Source organism: Phyllobates terribilis, unplaced genomic scaffold (genome assembly GCF_046119375.1).
Source record: "Phyllobates terribilis strain yellow unplaced genomic scaffold, ASM4611937v1 Scaffold_3__8_contigs__length_932513732, whole genome shotgun sequence".
Lineage (NCBI taxonomy): Eukaryota > Metazoa > Chordata > Amphibia > Anura > Dendrobatidae > Phyllobates > Phyllobates terribilis.
The window spans coordinates 186,776,383-186,797,658 of record NW_027362763.1 but is presented as its reverse complement, the minus strand read 5'-3'; positions in this window follow the sequence as shown (position 1 = coordinate 186,797,658).

The following is a 21,276-nucleotide window of genomic DNA, read 5'->3' as shown; positions in this document are numbered from 1 at the left end:
AGAATTTGTGATTGCAATCATTTTCAGGAAGAAACTGAGTATTATCTGACAGGATTGCAGGGGTGCCAATACTTTTGGCCAGCACTGTATATATATATATATATATATATATATATATATTGTTAGGATCTTCGCTTTCTTGGCCACTGATAGCGCACACACACACACAAAGTTTCTCGGTGCAAACGTAAAAGTTTATTAAAGTTCATAAACTTTCAAAATGAAAACAAAGACTGCCTTTTCCCGCACAAAGTGAATATACAAAGTAATCAGTCCACATAGTAGTGCGGGTTCTCCCGCTCGGGTAGGTGTCCAGCTCTCTAGTCTTTAGTAAAGACAGACAACACTGGAGGTCTGCACACCTCTACTCACACAGACTAAATAAAGCAGGTGAACTGCCTTTTATAGCCCATCCCAAGACCTGGAACTGGAAGTAAGTGAGCAGCCAAATTCACCCAGCTCTTTCACCTGCTTGTAAAACCCAGACCCATGAACCCAAAGAAAAAAACGTTTCAGCACTATATGCACTGTAGCCCACTTCTCCAGGTCCTACATCACCAAGGTTTGGCACCTTGGGCTGGACAAAATTGTTGAGACCCTCAACTTAGTATTTGGTTGCACTTTTGGAATAAATTACTGCAATCTATCGCTTCCTATAACCATCAACGAACTTCTTACACCTCTCAACTGGAATTTTGGACCACTATTTTTTGCAAAGTGTTCCAGTTCTCGCATATTTGAAGGGTGCCTTCTCCCAACGCAATTTTAAGATCTCTCCGCAGGTGTTCAATGGGATTTAGATCCAGACTCATTGCTAGCCACTTGAGAACTCTCCAGCAATTGGTTTCCATCCATTTCTGGGCGCTTCATGAAGTATGTTTGGGGTCATTGTCCTGCTGAAAGACCCATGACCTAGGATGCAAACCCAGCTTTCTAACACTGGACCCTACATTGTGACCCGAAATCCTTTGGTAATCTTCAGATCTCATGATGCCTTACAAAATGTCAAGGCACCCAGTGTCAGAGGCAGAATAGCAATCCCAAAACATCTTTGAACCTCAACCATATTTGACTGTAGGTACTGTGTTCTTTTCTTTGTAGGCTTCATTGTAGGCTTCATTCCATTTTTGGTAAACAGTGGAATGATGTGCTTTACCCTAAAGCCCTATCTTGGACTCATCAGTCCACATGACGCTTTCCCAGAAGTACTTTGGCTTACTCACGTACATTTTGGCAAACTGCAGGTTAGCTTTTTTTATGTCTCTATGTCAGCAGTGGGGTCCTCCTTGGTCTCCTGCCATAGCATTTCATTTCATTCAAAAGTCGAAGGATAGTTCGAGCTGGCACTGATGCACCCTGAGCCTGAAGGACAGCTTGAATTTCTGTGGAATTATATACTTAACAAAAAAGTGTGAAACAACTGAAAATATGTCTTATATTCTAGGTTCTTCAAAGTAGCCACCTTTTGCTTTGATGACTGCTTTGCACACTCTTGGCATTCTCTTGATGAGCTTCAAGAGGTAGTCACCGGAAATGGTCTTCCAACAATCTTGAAGGAGTTCCCAGAGATGCTTAGCACTTGTTGGCCCTTTTGCCTTCACTCTGCGGTCCAGCTCACCCCAAACCATCTCGATTGGGTTCAGGTCTGGTGACTGTGGAGGCCAGGTCATCTGGCGTAGCACCTCATCACTCTCCTTCTTGGTCAAATAGCCCTTACACAGCCTGGAGGTGTGTTTGGGGTCATTGTCCTGTTGAAAAATAAATGATGATCCAACTAAACACAAACCGGATGAAAATACAGAAAAATCTTTAAATGAGAAGATGTGTCCAAACTTTTGGTCTGTACTGTATATATATATATATATATATATATATATACACTGCTCAAAAAAATAAAGGGAACACTCAAATAACACATCCTAGATCTGAATGAATGAAATATTCTCATTGAATACTTTGTTCTGTACAAAGTTGAATGTGCTGACAACAAAATCACACAAAAATCATCAATGATAATCAAATTTATTAACCAATGGAGGCCTGGATTTGGAGTCACCCCCAAAATTAAAGTGGAAAAACACACTACAGGCTGATCCAACTTTGATGTAATGTCCTTAAAACAAGTCAAAATGAGGCTCAGTATTGTGTGTGGCCTCCACGTGCCTGTATGACCTCCCTACAACGCCTGGGCACGCTCCTGATGAGGTTGCGGATGGTCTCCTGTGGGATCTCCTCCCAGACCTGGACTAAAGTATCTGCCAACTCCTGGACAGTCTGTGGTATAACGTGACATTGGTGGATGGAGCAAGACATGATGTCCCAGATGTGCTCAATCGGATTCAGGTCTGGGGAAAGGGCAGGCTTCATCTGTGAAGAGTACAGGGCACCAGTGGCGACTTTGCCAATCCTGGTGTTCTGTGGCAAATGCCAAGCGTCCTGCACGGTGTTGGGCTGTAAGCACAACCCCCATCTTTGGACGTCGGGCCCTCATACCACCCACATAGAGTCGGTTTCTAACCGTTTATGCAGACACATGCACATTTGTGGCCTGCTGGAGGTCATTTTGCAGGGCTCTGGCAGTGCTTCTCCTGTTCCCCTTTGCACAAAGGCGAAGGTAGTGGTACTGCTGCTGGGCTGTTGCCCTCCTACGTCCCCCTCCAAGTCTCGTGCTGTACTGGCCTGTCTAATGGTAGTGCCTCCAGTCTCTGGACACTACGCTGACAGACACAGCAAACCTTCTTGCCACAGCTCGCATTGATGTGCTATCCTGGATGAGCTGCACTACCTGAGCAACTTCTGTGGATTGTAGAGTCCGTCTCATGCTACCAAGAGTGTAAAAATGTAGCACCCCGAGGACTCGGCTGCTACAGGAGTATTGCACCTCGAACCAGAGGTGTGGTATTCCACTCCCGGGTAAGGATGGAGTGTGGACCAGGGCTCGGTAGGCTGCATGCACCACACACACCCCATTTCCGAGGAACAGACCAACGGTGCTCCCACTAGACAGAGTGCAGGCACGACAGCTTCTGTTCCTGGCTGGAGTGGGGAGGGGGAGGAAAACCCAGTGGTGTAGGAGCAGATAGGGGTGGGTCTCTGGGCATAGATAGGAGCCCATTGGTTGCTAGTCACCTGGGCTCACACATAGAAGGAGGTATATACGGTGGGCACCATCTTAGAACAGGGTTCAGTTCAGGCAGGAGGAGAAGAGGAGAGGAGCTCAGCCAGAGAGGGCTGACAGAGAGCTGTGGCTCAGTCTGGGCCCAGCTCCAGAGGCAGGCCTGGAGTGGAGGCCAGAAGCAGCAGAAAGAGAGAGGAGAAGGAACAGAAAGGAAAGTAAGAAAGGAACTGAAACAGAGGAGAAAGGAAGCAAGGAACACAGAGAAAGGCCCAGAGACACGAGGACAGAAGGAACCCCATATGCCCAGAGGAGATACAGGGTGAAGGGTTGGCAGAGCAGGGTACCGGAACCCGAATTGGTGGAGGCGACTAATCCTCAGCCAAAACCGGAGGTTGTGACCACATCTTGGTGCGACCCCTCACTACATCCACCAGAAAGGCATACCGTATAGGGTCAGGGAAACCGGGAGAGGTTTCGCCAACAGAAGACCCGAGGAAGCTGGACAAAGGTGGGTCACTGGTGGGGACGGCCAGAGAAAGGTAGAGAAGGGAGCTCTGAACCACACTCTGGAATTGCCTGGGAGTTGACCGAGTCCCTCACCTGGTGGACGCAGCACGGCTTGGGCAGTCATCGCCTGCAGCATTGACACAAATAACAACTGTGAGTAAAGCATTGAAAACTGCAACTGCACGTCTCTGTGGTTCCTCGCCGCACCAGCACCATTAGTACTGGGACGCCCACACCATCACTCCCATCATCATCCACATTAGCTGCCCTGAGGCAATACTCCTCCCGTGGGGAGTTATCCCATACTCGGCTGCGCAACCAACAACAGCCTCAGCGGTCGGCAGCGCAGCGGCGGTCCCCACTGACCGCAATCCACGGGTGGCGTAGTCGGACACTTGTTACAACATTTAGACTGCCACTGGTTTGACCACCCTGGGCACGGACCGGGTCACCGCCACGGAGAACTACAACCCCCAGCGATCCGGCTCCGGGTATTCCCCCTGCACAGCAGCAACAGCACACGGCCCAGGGGGCGAGTCAAAAGCTCAACCAACATTCAAAAGTGACCAAAACATCAGCCAGAAAGCATTGGTACTGAGATGTGGTCTGTGGTCCCCACCTGCAGAACCACTCCTTTATTGAGGGTGTCTTGATAATTGCCAATAATCTATTGTCTATTCCATTTGCACAACAGCATGTGAAATTGATTGTCAATCAGTGTTGATTCCTAAGTAGACAGTTTGATTTCACAGAAATTTGATTTACTTGGAGTTATATTCTGTTGTTTAAGTTTTCCTTTATTTTTTTGAGCAGTGTATATACACACACTGCTGTGTACCATTTGTAATGTACATACATCCTTCTGTATTTCATCTATAATATAAATATATGTATACCTCACTCCCTCCCCATGTCATCCATCCATTTTATTACAGTAGAGCATGATTAGTCAATGAGGGGAACAGGGGATGATCTCTCTTTCCAGAGCTGGTGTTCTGGTGCTTTGTGTTTCTTCTATGCACTGTATCAGGGATTTGCCTGCAGCAGTGTTTGCGACAGGATATGATGCTGAGGCTGTGTTTATGCTGGGTGATGGGTATAAATGGAGTTACAGGTCTATGTTCTCTGCTGGCTTGCAGGTCAACACAAGGAATGATGGGAAATGTAGTCTGAAAGGAGCAAAGGATGCTGATGGCAAAGATGGTGCCATGTGACAGAAAGTGAAGCAGAAAGGTATAAAATTACATGAAGCTGGCAGAAAAGGTATATTTGGTAATTTAGGGACATCATCCTTAAGCATTTATGGCAAGACTAGTAACTGTGTCAGGATAGTGGACAACCCATTTAAAGGGAGTCTGTCACCTCAAAAACACTTATACTAACCACATGGTCAAATAAGGGTCTTAGCCATAGGCGGATTATAATGTGCGCAATCTGGGCTACCGCCCGGGGCCCGAGGCCCCAGGGGGCCCATGGCCAGATTGCCCTCACTATAATGTTTTGTGCGTCATCATTGTTGGTTCAAGTGGTGTCGCACCTCAGCCCCGGATCTCCTGCGCTGGTCCCCGATCAGCTGTTGAGGGGTCTGCAGTCTTAGCAGCCGTCGGCCGGCACTGTACTCCTGCGTGCTGCTGTGCCCCACCGGCGACATCACTGTATAGCAGACGCGGCTACGTCATGCACCGCGCTATGCGCAGCCGCCAGCCTTCATGACACAGAGCGCGGGAGATCCAAAGAAGGGCCCTGTCTACGGCGCTGTGGCAGGTGTCGGAGGGACCTGTCTGCGGCGCTGTGTTCCAGGCTGCGGAGGGCCCTGTCTGCGGCACTGTGTCCCAGGTGAACTGCCTTTTATAGCCCATCCCAAGACCTGGAACTGGAAGTAAGTGAGCAGCCAAATTCACCCAGCTCTTTCACCTGCTTGTAAAACCCAGACCCATGAACCCAAAGAAAAAAACGTTTCAGCACTATATGCACTGTAGCCCACTTCTCCAGGTCCTACATCACCAAGGTTTGGCACCTTGGGCTGGACAAAATTGTTGAGACCCTCAACTTAGTATTTGGTTGCACTTTTGGAATAAATTACTGCAATCTATCGCTTCCTATAACCATCAACGAACTTCTTACACCTCTCAACTGGAATTTTGGACCACTATTTTTTGCAAAGTGTTCCAGTTCTCGCATATTTGAAGGGTGCCTTCTCCCAACGCAGTTTTAAGATCTCTCCGCAGGTGTTCAATGGGATTTAGATCCAGACTCATTGCTAGCCACTTGAGAACTCTCCAGCACTTGGTTTCCATCCATTTCTGGGCGCTTCATGAAGTATGTTTGGGGTCATTGTCCTGCTGAAAGACCCATGACCTAGGATGCAAACCCAGCTTTCTAACACTGGACCCTACATTGTGACCCGAAATCCTTTGGTAATCTTCAGATCTCATGATGCCTTACAAAATGTCAAGGCACCCAGTGTCAGAGGCAGAATAGCAATCCCAAAACATCTTTGAACCTCAACCATATTTGACTGTAGGTACTGTGTTCTTTTCTTTGTAGGCTTCATTGTAGGCTTCATTCCATTTTTGGTAAACAGTAGAATGATGTGCTTTACCCTAAAGCCCTATCTTGGACTCATCAGTCCACATGACGCTTTCCCAGAAGTACTTTGGCTTACTCACGTACATTTTGGCAAACTGCAGGTTAGCTTTTTTATGTCTCTATGTCAGCAGTGGGGTCCTCCTTGGTCTCCTGCCATAGCATTTCATTTCATTCAAAAGTCGAAGGATAGTTCGAGCTGGCACTGATGCACCCTGAGCCTGAAGGACAGCTTGAATTTCTTTGGAATTTGATTGGGGCTGCTTATCCACCATCCGGACTATCCTGCGTTGCAATCTTTCATCAATTTTTCTCTGCCATCCACATCCAGGAAGATTAACTACAGTGCCATGCGTTGTAAACTTCTTGATTATGTTGCGCACCATGGACAAAGGAACAACAAGATATCTGGAGATGGACTTGTAACCTTAAGATTGTTGATATTTTTCAACAATTTTGGTTCTCAAGTCCTCAGATAATTCTCTTCTCTTCTTTCTGTTCTCCATGCTTACAGGCACACAATGCAAAGATTGAGTCAACTACTCCCCTTTTTATCTGGTGTCATGTGTGAGTTTCATATTGCCCACATCTATTATTCTCCACAGGTGTGTTTGAACGAGCAATGCATAACAAAGCTGTGTACCCACAATTTTAGAAAGGTGCCAACAATTTTATCCAGCCCATTTTTGGTGTTTTGTGTGAAATTATGTCCAATTTGCCTTTTTTCCTCTAATTTTTTTTGTGTTGTTTCAATACACACAAAGGAAATAAATGTGTATAACAAAACATGTGTAATTGCAACAATTTTCTGGGAGAAATACTGCCTTTTCTGGAACAATTTCAAGGGTGCCAACACTTTCAGCCACGACTGTGTGTGTATATGTGTGTGCATATATATATATATATTTATATATATATATATATATATATATACAGTACAGGCCAAAAGTTTGGACACACCTTCTCATTTAAAGATTTTTCTGTATTTTCATGACTATGAAAATTGTACATTCACACTGAAGGCATCAAAACTATGATTTAACACATGTGGAATTATATACTTAACAAAAAAGTGTGAAACAACTGAAAATATGTCTTATATTCTAGGTTCTTCAAAGTAGCCACCTTTTGCTTTGATGACTGCTTTGCACACTCTTGGCATTCTCTTGATGAGCTTCAAGAGGTAGTCACCGGAAATGGTCTTCCAACAATCTTGAAGGAGTTCCCAGAGATGCTTAGCACTTGTTGGCCCTTTTGCCTTCACTCTGCGGTCCAGCTCACCCCAAACCATCTCGATTGGGTTCAGGTCTGGTGACTGTGGAGGCCAGGTCATCTGGCGTAGCACCTCATCACTCTCCTTCTTGGTCAAATAGCCCTTACACAGCCTGGAGGTGTGTTTGGGGTCATTGTCCTGTTGAAAAATAAATGATGATCCAACTAAACACAAACCGGATGAAAATACAGAAAAATCTTTAAATGAGAAGATGTGTCCAAACTTTTGGTCTGTACTGTATATATATATATATATATATATATATATATATATATATATATATATATACACTGCTCAAAAAAATAAAGGGAACACTCAAATAACACATCCTAGATCTGAATGAATGAAATATTCTCATTGAATACTTTGTTCTGTACAAAGTTGAATGTGCTGACAACAAAATCACACAAAAATCATCAATGATAATCAAATTTATTAACCAATGGAGGCCTGGATTTGGAGTCACCCCCAAAATTAAAGTGGAAAAACACACTACAGGCTGATCCAACTTTGATGTAATGTCCTTAAAACAAGTCAAAATGAGGCTCAGTATTGTGTGTGGCCTCCACGTGCCTGTATGACCTCCCTACAACGCCTGGGCACGCTCCTGATGAGGTTGCGGATGGTCTCCTGTGGGATCTCCTCCCAGACCTGGACTAAAGTATCTGCCAACTCCTGGACAGTCTGTGGTGTAACGTGACATTGGTGGATGGAGCAAGACATGATGTCCCAGATGTGCTCAATCGGATTCAGGTCTGGGGAAAGGGCAGGCTTCATCTGTGAAGAGTACAGGGCACCAGTGGCGACTTTGCCAATCCTGGTGTTCTGTGGCAAATGCCAAGCGTCCTGCACGGTGTTGGGCTGTGAGCACAACCCCCATCTTTGGACGTCGGGCCCTCATACCACCCACATAGAGTCGGTTTCTAACCGTTTATGCAGACACATGCACATTTGTGGCCTGCTGGAGGTCATTTTGCAGGGCTCTGGCAGTGCTTCTCCTGTTCCCCTTTGCACAAAGGCGAAGGTAGTGGTACTGCTGCTGGGCTGTTGCCCTCCTACGTCCCCCTCCAAGTCTCGTGCTGTACTGGCCTGTCTAATGGTAGTGCCTCCAGTCTCTGGACACTACGCTGACAGACACAGCAAACCTTCTTGCCACAGCTCGCATTGATGTGCTATCCTGGATGAGCTGCACTACCTGAGCAACTTCTGTGGATTGTAGAGTCCGTCTCATGCTACCAAGAGTGTAAAAATGTAGCATCCCGAGGACTCGGCTGCTACAGGGGTATTGCACCTCGAACCAGAGGTGTGGTATTCCACTCCCGGGTAAGGATGGAGTGTGGACCAGGGCTCGGTAGGCTGCATGCACCACACACACCCCATTTCCGAGGAACAGACCAACGGTGCTCCCACTAGACAGAGTGCAGGCACGACAGCTTCTGTTCCTGGCTGGAGTGGGGAGGGGGAGGAAAACCCAGTGGTGTAGGAGCAGATAGGGGTGGGTCTCTGGGCATAGATAGGAGCCCATTGGTTGCTAGTCACCTGGGCTCACACATAGAAGGAGGTATATAAGGTGGGCACCATCTTAGAACAGGGTTCAGTTCAGGCAGGAGGAGAAGAGGAGAGGAGCTCAGCCAGAGAGGGCTGACAGAGAGCTGTGGCTCAGTCTGGGCCCAGCTCCAGAGGCAGGCCTGGAGTGGAGGCCAGAAGCAGCAGAAAGAGAGAGGAGAAGGAACAGAAAGGAAAGTAAGAAAGGAACTGAAACAGAGGAGAAAGGAAGCAAGGAACACAGAGAAAGGCCCAGAGACACGAGGACAGAAGGAACCCCATATGCCCAGAGGAGATACAGGGTGAAGGGTTGGCAGAGCAGGGTACCGGAACCCGAATTGGTGGAGGCGACTAATCCTCAGCCAAAACCGGAGGTTGTGACCACATCTTGGTGCGACCCCTCACTACATCCACCAGAAAGGCATACCGTATAGGGAAACCGGGAGAGGTTTCGCCAACAGAAGACCCGAGGAAGCTGGACAAAGGTGGGTCACTGGTGGGGACGGCCAGAGAAAGGTAGAGAAGGGAGCTCTGAACCACACTCTGGAATTGCCTGGGAGTTGACCGAGTCCCTCACCTGGTGGACGCAGCACGGCTTGGGCAGTCATCGCCTGCAGCATTGACACAAATAACAACTGTGAGTAAAGCATTGAAAACTGCAACTGCACGTCTCTGTGGTTCCTCGCCGCACCAGCACCATTAGTACTGGGACGCCCACACCATCACTCCCATCATCATCCACATTAGCTGCCCTGAGGCAATACTCCTCCCGTGGGGAGTTATCCCATACTCGGCTGCGCAACCAACAACAGCCTCAGCGGTCGGCAGCGCAGCGGCGGTCCCCACTGACCGCAATCCACGGGTGGCGTAGTCGGACACTTGTTACAACATTTAGACTGCCACTGGTTTGACCACCCTGGGCACGGACCGGGTCACCGCCACGGAGAACTACAACCCCCAGCGATCCGGCTCCGGGTATTCCCCCTGCACAGCAGCAACAGCACACGGCCCATGGGGCGAGTCAAAAGCACAACCAACATTCAAAAGTGACCAAAACATCAGCCAGAAAGCATTGGTACTAAGATGTGGTCTGTGGTCCCCACCTGCAGAACCACTCCTTTATTGAGGGTGTCTTGATAATTGCCAATAATTTCCATCTATTGTCTATTCCATTTGCACAACAGCATGTGAAATTGATTGTCAATCAGTGTTGATTCCTAAGTAGACAGTTTGATTTCACAGAAATTTGATTTACTTGGAGTTATATTCTGTTGTTTAAGTTTTCCTTTATTTTTTTGAGCAGTGTATATACACACACTGCTGTGTACCATTTGTAATGTACATACATCCTTCTGTATTTCATCTATAATATAAATATATGTATACCTCACTCCCTCCCCATGTCATCCATCCATTTTATTACAGTAGAGCATGATTAGTCAATGAGGGGAACAGGGGATGATCTCTCTTTCCAGAGCTGGTGTTCTGGTGCTTTGTGTTTCTTCTATGCACTGTATCAGGGATTTGCCTGCAGCAGTGTTTGCGACAGGATATGATGCTCAGGCTGTGTTTATGCTGGGTGATGGGTATAAATGGAGTTACAGGTCTATGTTCTCTGCTGGCTTGCAGGTCAACACAAGGAATGATGGGAAATGTAGTCTGAAGGGAGCAAAGGATGCTGATGGCAAAGATGGTGCCATGTGACAGAAAGTGAAGCAGAAAGGTATAAAATTACATGAAGCTGGCAGAAAAGGTATATTTGGTAATTTAGGGACATCATCCTTAAGCATTTATGGCAAGACTAGTAACTGTGTCAGGATAGTGGACAACCCATTTAAAGGGAGTCTGTCACCTCAAAAACACTTATACTAACCACATGGTCAAATAAGGGTCTTAGCCATAGGCGGATTATAATGTGGGCAATCTGGGCTACCGCCCGGGGCCCGAGGCCCCAGGGGGCCCATGGCCAGATTGCCCTCACTATAATGTTTTGTGCGTCATCATTGTTGGTTCAAGTGGTGTCGCACCTCAGCCCCGGATCTCCTGCGCTGGTCCCCGATCAGCTGTTGAGGGGTCTGCAGTCTTAGCAGCCGTCGGCCGGCACTGTACTCCTGCGTGCTGCTGTGCCCCGCCGGCGACATCACTGTATAGCAGACGCGGCTACGTCATGCACCGCGCTATGCGCAGCCGCCAGCCTTCATGACACAGAGCGCGGGAGATCCAAAGAAGGGCCCTGTCTGCGGCGCTGTGGCAGGTGTCGGAGGGACCTGTCAGCGGCGCTGTGTTCCAGGCTGTGGAGGGCCCTGTCTGCGGCGCTGTGTCCCAGGCGGCGGAGGTCCCTGTCTGCAGCGCTGTGTCCCGGGCGGCGGAGGTCCCTGTCTGCAGCGCTGTGTCCCAGGCGGCTGAGGGCCCTGTCTACAGCGCTGTGTCCTGGGCAGCGGAGGGCCCTGTCTGCAGCGCTGTGTCCCGGGCGGCGGAGGGCCCTGTCTGCAGCGCTGTGTCCCGGGCGGCGGAGGTCCCTGTCTGCAGCGCTGTGTCCCAGGCAGCTGAGGGCCCTCTCTGCAGCGCTGTGTCCCGGGAGGCGGAGGGCCCTGTCTGCAGCGCTGTGTCCCGGGCGGCGGAGGGCCCTGTCTGCAGCACTGTGTCCCGGGCGGCGGAGGGCCCTGTCTGCAGCGCTGTGTCCCGGGCGGCGAAGGGCCCTGTCTGCAGCGCTGTGGCGGGCCTTGCATTAAACTCTACTCACCTGAGTCCTGTCCAATCCCAGGGATCCACTAATGCACACCTGGAGCTCTTCATCCTCCTCCATCTCAGGGATCTGGTGAGTGAGTGCCAACATGGAAACTTTTTTTAATGTGTATATACAGCAGTTGCTGTATATTCAAAATATAGATGATACTGCTTAATATATATTTTGTATGTGATACTGCAGCTGCTGTATATAATCACAGTATCACCTGTATATTGTATGTACAGCAGTCTATATACATTATTTTGATGATACTGTGATTGCTGTGTATATATATTACGTAGTTGATACTTCTGTATATATGTTACATAGGTGAAACTGTAATTGCTGTGAATAATTGCAATATCACCTATATAATGTATTCACAGCAGTAGCACTATCACATACATAATGTATGTACAGTAGTCTGTATACAATATATAGGTGATAATGTGACTGCTGTGTATACATTATATACGTGATACTGCTGTATATGTTTTACAAAGGTGATGGTGCAATTATACACAGCAAACACAGTATCACTTATATATTATATAGGTGATAGTGAGACTGCAGTATATACAGTGTATACACAGCTGTCACAGTGTCACCTATATAATGTATATACACACAATATATAAGTGATACTGCAACTGTGTATAGCTGCAGTATCACCTATATAATATATATTCAGCAGTCTCTGTGATATATATTTAGCAGTCATGGTGTCTCCTACGTAATCTATAGTATATAGTATAATGCGGTCTGAATTATAACATAGAGTCGTGTGTATATATATATATATATATACAGTATATAGTGCAAAGATGTTTATATAGTATGATGCTGTGTATATACTATAGTATATAGTGTGGAATCCCCACTATGTATACTGGCACATCTCTACACTATATACTCTGTAGTATACACACAGCTCCACTCTATATTCTTTTGTACAGTATATATTTATATGTATATAATTGATTGTAGTATATACTCTGGAGCTGTGTATACTTCTCCTGTCCTGTATACTTGGGGTAATTCTCAGTATCTGCTCTTATTTATGTAGATATATAAGCACTCCGATTAATTGTCAAAAAAGTGGAGGACTCCTTATTAGCCCATGTGATAATGTTTCGGTTCCACAACAGAACATTTCTCTGTTATGGAACTGAAATGTCGTCACGTGGGCTAACTAATAGAGTCCACTGCTGAAGATTTGGTTCTGCTCCGAGTACCACTTCTCCTGTCCTATATATATACTGTATATACACACACCGCACAGTACCACTTCTCCTGTCCTATATATCTATATATACACACACTGCACAGTACCACTTCTCCTGTACATGTTTTGTTCAAACCAAGTCTAAGAGTGCAGGTAGCGCTCAAACATGTCTGGTGAGACCCCCAAGTTCCCCCCTCACATCTTAGATTGTTGGTATGCATTTCTTCATCTTTTTGTAAAATATTTCTAATTTTTTGCCAATATACTTGGATTGGAAGCCGGATCCTTCCAACCTCTCATGAATATTAATATTGAGCAGAATTAATTTTGGCCTATTGGTTCGGCCACCACAACAGTCACGATCTCATGTGGCCCCTTGGGAAAATGAATCTATTCCCCGCTCTATTATGTATAGTGCTATACACAAGGGAAAATGTGCGAGGAGCGCACAGCGCAGCGATACCTGTCTTTTTCCATCCACAGATGTGCACCAGATCACCTGTGTATTACTCACATAACCTACAGTGCATTGTGAAGGTATTTGGCCCCCTTGAACTTTTTTACCTTTTGCCACATTTCTAGCTTCAAATATAAAGATATAAAATTCAAATTTTTGGGGGAAGAATCAACAACAAGTGGGACACAATCGTGAAGTGGAACGAAATTTATTGGATATTTTAAACTTTTTTAACAAATTAAAAACTGAAAAGTGGGGCGTGCAATATTATTCGGCCCCCTTGAGTTAATACTTTGTAGCGCCACCTTTTGCTGCGATTACAGCTGCAAGTCGCTTGGGGTATGTCTCTATCAGTTTTGCACATCGAGAGGCTGAAATTCTTGCCCATTTTTCCTTGCGAAACAACTGGAGCTCAGTGAGGTTGGATGGAGAGCGTTTGTGAACAGCAGTTTTCAGCTCTTTCCACAGATTCTCGAGTGGATTCAGGTCTGGACTTTGACTTGGCCATTCTAACACCTGGATATGTTTATTTTTGAACCATTCCATTGTAGATTTTGCTTTATGTTTGGGATCATTGTCTTGTTGGAAGATAAATCTCCGTCCCAGTCTCAGGTCTTTTTCAGACTCCAGTAGGTTTTCTTCCAGAATGGTCCTGTATTTGGCTCCGTCCATCTTCCCATCAATTTTAATCATCTTCCCTGTCCCTGCTGAAGAAAAGCAGGCCCAAACCATGATGCTGCCACCACCATGTTTGACAGTGGGGATGGTGTTTTGAGGGTGATGAGCTGTGTTGCTTTTATGCCAAACATATCGTTTAGCATTGTGGCCAAAAAGTTAGATTTTGGTTTCATCTGACCAGAGCACCTTATTCAACATGTTTGGTGTGTCTCCCAGGTCGCTTGTGGCAAACTTCAAATAAGACTTTTTATGGATATCTTTGAGAAATGGCTTTCCTCTTGCCACTCTTCCATAAAGGCCAGATTTGTGCTATGTACGACTGATTGTTGTCCTATGGACAGACTCTCCCACCTCAGCTGTAGATCTCTGCAGTTCATCCAGAGAGATCATGGGCCTTTTGGCTGCATCTCTGATCAGTCTTCTTCTTGTTCGAGATGAAGGTTTAGAGGGACGGCCGGGTCTTGGTAGATTTGCAGTGGTCTGATACTCCTTCCATTTCAATATGATCGCTTGCACAGTGCTCCTTGAGATGTTTAAAACTTGGGAAATCTTTTTGTATCCAAATCCGGCTTTATACTTCGCCACAACAGTATCTCGGACCTGCCTGGTGTGTTCCTTGGTCTTCATGATGCTCTCTGCACTTGAAACAGAACCCTGAGACTATCACAGAGCAGATGCATTGATAAGGAGACTTGATTACACACAGGTGGATTCTATTTATCATTACCAGTCATTTAGGACAACATTGGATCATTCAGAGATCCTCCCTGAACTTCTGCACTGAAGTAAAGGGATGGAATAATATTGCACGCCCCACTTTTCAGTTTTTAATCTGTTAAAAAAGTTTAAAATATCCCAAAAATTTCGTTCCACTTCACGATTGTGTCCCACTTGTTGATTCTTCCCCCAAAAATTAGAATTTTATATCTTTATGTTTGAAGCCAGAAATGTGGCAAAAGGTAGAAAAGTTCAAGGGGGCCAAATACTTTCACAATGCACTGTATCAAAGGGGATCGCGTGACGGGTCGCATCATACATCGGGTACCTGGGGGGGGGGGGGGCGCGCCTTCTAAACTGCCCGGGGCCCTGGCTACTCTTAATCCACCCCTGGTCTTAGCCCCTATAAAATTATACCTTGTGTATAACAAACATTGGTTTTAATGTGAATAAAAATTAGTTTGTCTGATATGCAATTTATGGTGTTTGGTGCACCCTTGATATAGGCAAAAGGGCTCAGTGCAACATGGCCATATTTCCCTATGTAGATTGATAGTACTAATTTGGCCAGAGTGAGCGCTGCCTAAAAATGTAATATTGTCTGAAGAAGGAGCCTCTGTGCCTTGAAAGCTTGCATATATTTTTTTTTCTGGTTAGCCAATATCACTCCGAGTATGCTTTTGTCATTCTTGGGCATAAAAGTATTTACATTGATTTTTCTGGCTAACTCAGTACCACAATATAACTTTGTATTGTTCATCACGCTGCCTAAAAAGAAAGCTTTTATGTTTGAGCACACAGTGTTACTGCTAGATCAAGCACAAAACTCTCTAATCTCTGCTGCATCTCCTTGCTGCACTGATACACCAAATCTATGTAGTAAGCAGCCAAAGCATAGAGGATCCTGCTTGCCTGAGATTTCTTTTCAGGCAATCTATATAGATGTAGAGTGGGTACAGAAAGTAATCAGACCCCTTAAAATTTTTCACTCTTTGTTTCATTGCAGCCATTTTGTAAATTCTAAAAAGTTCATTTTTTTTCTCATTAATGTACACTCTGCACCCCATCTAGACTGAAAAAAAACATAAATGTAGAAATTTTTGCAAATTTATTTAAGAAAACCCCCTGAAATATCACATGGTCATAAGTATTCAGACTCTTTGCTCAGTATTGAGTAGAAGCACCCTTTTGAACTAGTACAGCCATGAGTCTTCTTGGGAATGATGCAACAAGTTTTTCACACCTGGATTTGGGGATCCTCTGCCATTCTTCCTTGCAGATCCTCTCCAGTTCCGTCAGGTTGGATGATGAACGTTGGTTGACAGCCATTTTCAAGTCTCTCCAGAGATGCTCAATTGGGTTTAGGTCAGGGCTCTGGCTGGGCCAGTCAAGAATTGTTACAGAGTTGTTCTGAAGCCACTCCTTTGTTATTTTAGCTGTGTGCTTAGGGTCATTGTCTAGTTATAAGGTGAACATTCGGCCAAGTCTGAGCTCCAGAGCACTCTGGAAGAGGTTTTCATCCAGGATATCTCTGTACTTGGCCGCATTCATGTTTCCTTCAATTGCAACCAGTCGTCCTGTCCCTGCAGCTGAAAAACACCCCCATAGCATGATGCTGCCACCACCATGTTTCACTGTTGGGATTGTATCGGGCAGGTGATGAGCAGTGCCAGGTTTTCTCCACACATACCTCGTATAATTATCACCCAAAAGTTATATCTTCTTCTCATCAGACCAGAGAATCTTATTTCTCATAGTCTGGGAGTCCTTCATGTGTTTTTGAGCAAACTCTATGCGGGCTTTCATATGTCTTGCACTGAGGAGTGGCTTCCGTTGGGCCACTCTGCCATAAAGGCCCGACTGGTGGAGGGCTGCAGTGATAGTTGACTTTGTGGAACTTTCTCTCATCTCCCTACTGCATCTCTGGAGCTCAGCGACAGTGATCTTGAGGTTCTTTTTTACCTCTCTCACCAAGGCTCTTCTCCCACGATTTCTCACTTTGGCTGGACAGCCAGGTCTAAGAAGACTTCTGGTGGTTCCAAAATTCTTCCATGTAAAGATTATGGAGGCCACTGTGCTCTTAGGAATCTTGAGTAAGACTATGTGCCCACGATGCAGAAATGCTCAGGATATTTTCCTGAGTGTTTCTGCATCTCCCTGGCAGAAAAAAACGCATGCGGATTATACATGCGTTTTCCTGCCAGGGACATGCGGAAATGAAGCGTTCTTCACTTGCATTTCTGCATGTGGGTGTCAAGCGCTTTCCAAGTGATTTTAGCATCACTTGGAAAGTGCTTGACAACTCGGTCACACTATATAAATCAATGCAACCGGCATGGATTTATATAGTGTGACCGAAAGAATGGTAAAAAATAAAAAATACACCTATACTTACCTTCCGATGGCCCCTGCAGTCTTGCTGCGCTCCTGTGCTGGCTGCTGGCAGATCGCGGTACGCTGTACTGAAGGACCTGCCGTCACATTACTGTGACGCCACCGCAGGTCCTTCAGTCCTGCGCGATCTATCGGCAAGCACAGGGAAGGAGTCCGGGGGCCGTCGGAAGGTGAATATAATCTTTATTTTTTATTTTATTCTTTTTTTTACAGCTTTTAATGGTATCTGGGTGTGGAGGAGAGTCTCCTGTCCTCCACACCCGGGTACCATCCGCACATTAGAATGTGCCAATTACGCATGTACAGATGCAGTCTTGCGGAATTGGCGCGTTCTAATGCAAGTCAATGGCGGCAAAAACGCAGCACTTCCGCAAAATAATTGGTAGTGCTGCGTTTTTTTCCGAAATGATAGTCCGCAGCGGAAATTTACGCAGCATGTGCACAGCACATGCGGATTATCATTTGGGGACATGGCAGGCCTTCTACCATGCATTTTTAAGCATTTCTGCAGCGTTTTTGCTGCTGCGGAAATGCTTAAAAAATGCATCGTGGGCACACAGCCTAATGCAGAAATTCTTTTTTAACCTTGGCCAGATCTGTGCCTTGCCACAATTTTATCTCTGAGCTCCTTGGGCAGTTCCTTTGAGCTCATGATTCTCATTTGGTCTGACATGCACTGTGAACTATGAGGTCTTATATAGACAGGTGTGTACCTTTCCAAATCAAGTCCTATCAGTTTAATTAAACACAGCTGGACTCCAATGAAGGAGTAGAACCATCTCAAGGAGGATCTCAAGGAAATGGACAGCATGTGACATAAATATGAGTGTCTGAGCAAAGGGTCTGAAAACTTGTGACCATGTGATATTTCAGTTTTTCCTTTTTGAATAAATTTGCAAAAATTTCTACATTTCTGTTTTTTTTCAGTCAAGATGGGGTAGAGTGTACTTTAATGAAAAAAAAAGATGAACTTTTTAGAATTTACCAAATGGCTGCAATGAAACAAAGAGTGAAAAATTTAAAGGGGTCTTAATACTTTCCGACCCACTGTAGGTGGCCAGATGGGGTAATTAAGGAGTGGAATGCCAATGGTGCACCAAACTGCCTCATTTACATGTCAAACAGCTTTTTATGCACATCGGATGCAATGTTTATTGCTCCAAAGATATGATTTTTATAGGTGTCTATGTCCCACATTTGTCATAGGGTTAGTTTAAATAGTGTTTTTGAGGTGACAGACTCCCTTTAAAAATTTATTAAAATGGCATAATGCACTAAAACACATCTATAATTACAAGATGTGAATAAAACATTACTTTTAAGACTGGTGTCAAAATTAATTAAAAATGATTCTTTGAAAAAATATATCTTTGTATTGTGTTAGCTAGGTGCTAGTAAAAATATTTAGATTTGAGAGTCCTCAGTGGTTGATACCTTTTAATGGCTAACTGAAAAGATGGTAACAAATTGCAAGCTTTTGAAACTACTCATGTCTCTTCATCAGGCATAGTGTTATACTATCTTTGTTACCATCTTTTCAGTTAGCCATTAAAAGTTATCAACCACTGAGGATTCTCAAATCTAAATATTTTTCTTTGAAAAAAGTAATTCATAGAAAATTTTCATGAATTGATTACCTGTAAAGAAAAAAACTTTATTAGTAAATGTCTCGTAGGACCAACTATTCAAAATATTTTAAATCTACTGTAAATATGTGGGATGAAACCGCAGATATAGACCTGTACTGTCATATAGTATAATACAAGAATTAATACACAGCCGCCCAGATTTCTACCTGTGGACAGATCTACTGTGACAGATCTCCATGGGCCAACTATCTAAATAGTTCTGCTTATTAGCGATTATTAGCTCAGTGTCTTACTTATAACATACAAACATGAGCCCAATGTATTGCCTGTAGTGTTGAGTGAGCACTAAAATGCTCGTGTGCTCGAAGCTCGGGCCGAGCTCGCCGTGATACTCGGGTGCTTGACCCGAGCAACAAGCCCTATGTTAGTCTATGGGAGACCCGAGCATTTTTGCGGCGGCACCCCCGGCAGTCTTTTAAAAGCCTAACAAGTGCCCAAAACGATATTGACAGTGCTCAAATGACATGGGCACAGCATGGGGATCGCCCCAGGAAGCATCTCTGAACCCCAGGTCACTGCTGTCAACAACGTGGTCAAAGGTATTAAGCCACTTTTAAGGGCTCACAATAAAACGTTCAAAAACGAAACTGAAACTGCTTTCCTGTGAAATATGTTAAGGAAGTTCCTTTCCAGGGTAAAGACTTGTGTATAAGGTAAAATAAATAACCCCCCAAAAAAATACTCCTCCACACCTTGGGCTATGTTCACAAGTAGCATTTTTTATGCGTTTTTGCACTTTTGTATTGCTTTCAACCGTGACAAATGCATTCACCGGGAAATGTAATTTTAACATTTTACAACCTTATCTGGCCATGTGCTGTGTGACACATGCATACAGTGCTGAAAAGACATGGGAACAGCATGGGGAAGACCCCTTGAAGCATCTCTGACACCCAGGTCACTGCCTAAAAGTGTGCCCATCAGAAGTCATCCTTGCCGCATCAGAAGATGCAGACTTGCACCTATCCCCATGCAAGTTCTCGTCCCTGGGCAGTGTTCAATTGTACCTCCCCCATTCCTCGCAATGCAAGTGCAAGTATGCAGCCTGCCACCCACCCACCCCCAGGCTGCAATACCATACTGCTTGCTTGCACTTGAAATTGGGCCTTTTAGGCATGTGGAGGCGGAATCTGGCCACCACGTCATGGCTGCGTTGGTGGCCTGGTATCCATACTCAGTCCCCAGCCGCCAGGGGGTGGCAGGGTGTCCACACACGGTCCCCAGCTGCCTGGGGGCAGCCGGGTGTCCATAAATGGTCCCCAGCAGCCCCTATTTCTTCTTTTAACAATCCCCCACACACTTTTCTTAGCCCAGCCTGCTTTAGGGCAGCATTGGACGAGCCCACCACAGAACCAGACTCCTCCGGTGGGCCCTGGCTTCTCCATCAGGGGAGTTGAGAGTGCCAAGGTGAGGACCATGATGATGATGATAGAAGTTAGCATCTGCTTTGTTTTCTTGGAATGCAAGCGTAAGTGTGCAGCCTGCCACCCACCCACCCCCAGGCTGCAATGCCATACTGCTAGCTTGCACATGAAATGGGGCCTTTTAGTTTGGAGGAGGCCGAAGCTGGCCACTACCTCATGGCTGCTTCGGCAGCGAGGTATCCATACTCAGTCCCCAGCCACCCCTATTTGTCCCGGTGTGCCTTATACATAAGATTAAGCGCGTATACCAAAACATTACCTTTGCCCTCCCCAGTGCATTTAGTGGGAAGGAGAGCCTATTCCGCTGTAGTGTGTGCATGCCAAACCCCTGTTCATGGTACATGCGAAGATGCCTCCCACCCTGCTCCTGTCGTTGCAGACTTGCAACTATACCCATTCAAGTCCTTGTCCCAGGGCAGTGTTCAATTGTACCTCTCCAATTCCTTGCAATGCAAGCGCAAGTATGCAGCCTGCCACCCACCCACCCACCCCCAGGCTGCAATACCGTACTGCTTGCTTGCTTGCACTTGAAATTGGGCCTTTTAGGCATGTGGAGGCGGAATCTGGCCACCACGTCATGGCTGCATTGGCGGCCTGGTATCCATACTCAGTCCCCAGCCGCCCGGCGGCCGGGTGTCCACACTCGGTCCCCAGCCGCCAGGGGGCGACCGGGTGTCCATAAATGGTCCCCAGCTGCCCCTATTTCTCCTTAGAAATCCCCCCACACACTTTTCTTAGCCCGGCCTGCTTTAGGGCAGCATTGGACGAGCCCACCAGAGAACCAGACTCCTCCGGTGGGCCCTGGCTTCTCCATCAGGGGAGTTGAGAGTGCCAAGTTGAGGACCATGATGATGATAGAAGTTAGCATCTGCTTTGTTTTCTTGGAATGCAAGCGCATGTATGTAGTAGCGGCTAGGCCTGAGGTGGTCAGCGTTTTGGCGCATATCCTACCTCCTCCGAGGATTGCTGGATGTT